This window comes from Bombus affinis, unplaced genomic scaffold, assembly GCF_024516045.1.
Source record: "Bombus affinis isolate iyBomAffi1 unplaced genomic scaffold, iyBomAffi1.2 ctg00001067.1, whole genome shotgun sequence".
In the NCBI taxonomy this organism is placed as follows: domain Eukaryota; kingdom Metazoa; phylum Arthropoda; class Insecta; order Hymenoptera; family Apidae; genus Bombus; species Bombus affinis.
This window is the reverse complement of record NW_026109533.1, coordinates 12,501-17,500: the sequence shown is the minus strand read 5'-3', so window position 1 is coordinate 17,500 and position 5,000 is coordinate 12,501. Positions and strand designations below refer to the sequence as shown.

The window sequence follows — 5,000 nt, the reverse complement described above, 5'->3', positions numbered from 1 at the left end:
TTTCTGTATAAGCGTTCGAGTTCCCTGGAAACCTCTAGCAGGGAGATAGGGTTTGGAACGCGAAGAGCACCGCAGTTGCGGCGGTGTCCGGATCTTCCCCTCGGACCTTGAAAATCCAGGAGAGGGCCACGTGGAGGTGTCGCGCCGGTTCGTACCCATATCCGCAGCAGGTCTCCAAGGTAAAGAGCCTCTAGTCGATAGATTAATGTAGGTAAGGGAAGTCGGCAAATTGGATCCGTAACTTCGGAATAAGGATTGGCTCTGAGGAGCGGGGCGTGTCGGGCTTGGTCGGGAAGCGGGTTTGGCTGACGTGCCGGGCCTGGGCGAGCTGAACGGGACGCGGCGTATCTCTCTCTCGGGGGGGATATCGTCGCGCACCCCGGATCCGAGCTCGGTCCCGTGCCTTGGCCTCCCGCGGATCTTCCTTGCTGCGAGGCTTCCGTGGCGGTTTTACCGTCGCGGTCGTTCTCTTCGGCCGCCATTCAACGCTCAGCTCAGAACTGGCACGGACTAGGGGAATCCGACTGTCTAATTAAAACAAAGCATTGCGATGGCCCCCAAGGGTGTTGACGCAATGTGATTTCTGCCCAGTGCTCTGAATGTCAACGTGAAGAAATTCAAAAAAGCGCGGGTAAACGGCGGGAGTAACTATGACTCTCTTAAGGTAGCCAAATGCCTCGTCATCTAATTAGTGACGCGCATGAATGGATTAACGAGATTCCCTCTGTCCCTATCTACTCAAGATGGCGGCAAGTGGGACGGACGCGTGCACGTCGCTCCGCAGTCTATAAACGAAAAAACCGGGCAAATTAAAAAGTTCGGGCGTAAAAATTAATTTAAAGCAAAGTGGGAGTGCCGAGGAAAACGTGTAGTTAAAAAGAATCGTGGAGATCGCCGAATTCAGAGCGAAAAAAGCTAATGCAAATCGCCACGTGCGAAAAGTGAGGTTAGCTGACGCGACGGATAGGAAAAACCGAAAAATCAAAGATCTCGGGAGCGAAAAATAATTCAATAGGCAGAGTTAGTGCTTAAAATAAAGTGCATGCAAAAATATTAGTGGAGATTTCCGCAATAAGCGCGGAAAAAGCAAAGTAAGTGCCGCGTGTGCGAAGCGAGGTTAGGCCACGTGGCGGACAAAAACGCGTAAATCGAAGATCTCGGGCACGAAACTAAAATAATAGGTAGTGCGAGTGCTAAAAAACATAGTGCACACCGAAAGTTTAGTGAAAATTGCCGCAATAAGCGCGGAAAAACAAAAGAAAGTGCCGCGTGCGCGAAGTGAGGTTAGGCCACGTGGCGGACAAAAACGCGAAAATCGAAGATCTCGGGCACGAAAACTAAAATAATAGATAGTGCGAGTGCTAAAAACATAGTGCACACCGAGAGTTTAGTGGAAATTGCCGCAATAAGCGCGAGAAAAGCAAAACAAAGTGCCACGTGCGGGAGGATAGGTTAGCGGACGCGCGGCAGCCATCTTGGGTCGAGCGACCGAAGCGCCGCCGCCCGGGCATCTTGGGAACCAAGAGCACGCTGCTAGGCGGCAAATTCAAATTCAAATTCAAACCCAGGGGTTTTGAACTGTGAAGAGCACGCCGCCGGACTCAGCGCGGGAGTGCTCGCGGGAACAAAGCGCCAACTGAAAGTCCGCGAGGGGGATTCAATACGCCGCTGGACATAGCCACCGGGAAGCGAACAGCCGCAGCGGCAGCCGCAAGAAGCGGCAAGGAGCCGGTGATGCCGACGCTAGGGCACTCGTCGCCAGGCGCAGAGGCCAGAGTGGTCCTCCAACCCCTGAGGAAACAGATGGAAAAGAACGAGGCCACTCCAAGCCCGAGGATACCAGAGAAGACGATGAGAGCAAGCCTGGGGAGAAACAACCCCCCCAGAGATGAGGAGAGATTGGCCGGGGAGGATAAGCGGCAAGTGCCCGATATAAAGGCACAGGCCAGTGACATAGAGAGGAAGGTCACGGCGTTCTGCTTAGACTCGGCCAGGAAAATAAACAAGGAACACGCCGCAGTAATCCTACGGCACTTCAAAGAAATGAGGGGCATTGTTGACGAGCTACTGCTCCATAATAGCTACCTGACAGGCAGGCTAGAGCAGAGTGCCGGAGATGAGAAGAATAAGGAAACGGCGATAATGAACGCCGTCAACAAAGCAACCAGGCGGCTAGAAACAGCCGTCTTGAGAACGACGCAGCAGGAACAGAGGGAGCCGACATATGCCGAAAAAGTAAAGATAACGAGCAACAAGGTCGAGCAGACGGCGGTCAAGCCGCCCAAAAATGTGGTCATAATTCGACCGGAAAGAGAAGGTGGCGAGATTCAAACGAGCGAAGAAGCACTTGACGCGGTGTTCACCCTAGTGAATCCCCGCAAGAGAGGAATCCAAGTTACGGCCGTCCGGAAAATAAAGGGAAACGGCCTAGCCGTTGAGACGACGAAGCCGGAGAGCCTAAAAGAGTTCACCGAGAACTCGAAACTAAAGGAGGCTGGACTAAAAGCTAGCGGAGACCCCCCAGGATGATCATCTACGACGTCCCGAGGGACATTCCAGAGAAGGAGATCCTGGCCTGCATGAGGAAGCAGAACCAAGAAAGACTAAATGAGGACGACGTTGCAGCCATCAAGTTCTGCTTCAGGACCGGCAGAAAGGATCAAGAGGAGACGAACTGGGTCATCGAAGTGCCCCCCCAGGTAAGGGAGAAACTATTGAAAGGTAAGATCTTCCTCTCATGGAATGCCTGCAAAGTTAAAGATTACATAGCAATTAGTCGCTGCTACAAGTGTCAAGGATACGGACACGTGGCAAAATATTGCCGCGTTAACTACGAAATCTGCGCGCACTGTGCAGAAAGTGGGCACAGCACTAAAGAGTGCAAAGATAAGGATGGGCACGCCACCTGCGTAAACTGCAAGAGAGCAGGGAGGAAGGGCGACCACGCAGCTTCCAACGCGAAATGCCCAATGTATACGAAAGCCTTGGAAGCAATAATAGCAAGGACGCAATATGTATAAAGAGCAACGCAGGGACAGAAGAGGACTTGGGAGGAAAAGGGAAATAAGGATCCTGCAGCACAACATGCAGCGATCCAAAACAACTCCTTATGAGATCCGGACGCAAATGGACGCCGATGGGGATGACATAATATTAATGCAAGAACCATACAGCGTCGATGGGAAAATACCCGGATTCGGCACAGGAGTCGCGATCGCCTGCAGAGGGTCGAAGCACAACCCGCCAATGGCGGCCGTAGGGATAAAATCAGAGACCCTAACGCCCCTCGAGGTCGCCGAACTCTGCACAACACACTGTTCCTGCGTGCAGATAAGCGACGGGGAAACAGAGGTGTACGCGGCAAGCCTGTACTTTCCGCCGACAGGAAACATCGAGGTCGGCGTGCAACAGTTGGAGAAGGTACTACGGTGTCTCAGAGGCAAGAGGATCATCATCGGCCTGGATGCGAACGCAAAATCACCGCTGTGGTGCAGCAGGAGCACCGACGACAGAGGCGAGGCCCTAGAGGCAGTCATAGCGCAGTACGGTCTCCATGTCCTGAATCAACCAGGACAACCCCACACGTTTGAAACAACTCGAGGGCGATCAAACATAGACGTGACGATGGCGAGCCCAGAGGCAATACTCCTTGTAAAGGGCTGGAGGATACGCGAAGATGGTACCTCCAGTGACCACCGGATACTGGAGACGCTCCTCGACTTCGGGACGAGAAGCACCACACCGCAGCCTCAGGAAAGACGCTATAACACGCGAAAAGCCAACTGGGAGGTATTTCAGAGTGCCCTCACAGAGAAAATGGAGGCACTCAAAGAAACAACCCTCCAGCAGGCAGAGGACGTCGAAAGAATGGCCGGGCAACTCCAGGCAACCCTGATAGGTGCCTGCGACACCGCCATCCCAAAGAAGAAATGGTACTACAGGTCAGTACCCTGGTGGACGCCCGAACTCACCAGAGCAAAGAGAAACACCTACCAGGCGAGAAGAAGGTATCAGGGGGCCAGGGACCCCGCTACGAGGGAGCAGGAGAAGCTGCGGTACAGGTCAACACGAAAGGAGTATAAGAGGATGCTGGCAAGAGCAAAAATCCAGAGCTGGCAGGACTTCGTCACCAAAGAGGGTAACAGGGAACCTTGGGGCATCGCTTACAAAACAGTCGCAAGGAAACTCAGAGGAGAGGAAACAACATCGACGCTGAAGACGCCGCTCGGATATACCTCCAACTGGCGAACGACCGCGGCAGCGATGTTGTCCGCACTTCTACCCGACGACGAGGAAGACACCGAAACGGAGGAGCAGAAGGAAATAAGGCGGAACTCGACAAACCCCCCCAACGTAGAAGACACCCCTGAATTCAGCTTCGAGGAACTCAGTGACGCCGTGAAACGGCTGAGGAAGGGGAAGTGCCCAGGCCCCGACCTGATTGAGGTCGAAATAATCCAACGGGCCTGGGGAAGAATACACCAGGAGCTCCTAAGGCTCATGAACGGCTGCCTCGCCTGGGGAATATTCCCCAAACGGTGGAAGGTCGCAAATGTTATCACCATACCCAAGGGACCGGATCGGGACAGAAGCAATCCGAAATCCTACAGGCCAATCTGTCTGCTCTCCATGATAGGCAAGCTGCTAGAAAGGCTAATGGCCACCAGGATGGCACCTATCTTCCACGACCACGCGCTCTCCTCCGACAGACAATATGGCTTTCGCCCCGGAAGATCGACGGTGGACGCGATCATCAAGCTCCGCGAGAAAATTGAGCAAATGAGCGAGAAGAGGTACGTCCTCGCAATAGCACTCGATATATCAGGAGCCTTCGACAACGTCTGGTGGCCGAACGTGCTGCACGAGCTCAAAAGAAGAGAATGCCCCGACAACCTGTACCGGTTAACAAGGAGCTACTTCTCCGAAAGAACCGTACAGATTGCTGGGAAAAACGAAGCAGTGAGCAAGCCCGTCACGAAAGGATGCCCGCAGGGATCGGT

The 5,000-nt window shown here is 53.5% G+C and overlaps 1 pseudogene; it reads left to right on the top strand.

Moving 5' to 3' along the window:
* LOC126928551 (large subunit ribosomal RNA) overlaps positions 1–5,000 on the top strand; it is a 10,228-nt pseudogene that overhangs the window by 2,148 nt on the left and 3,080 nt on the right.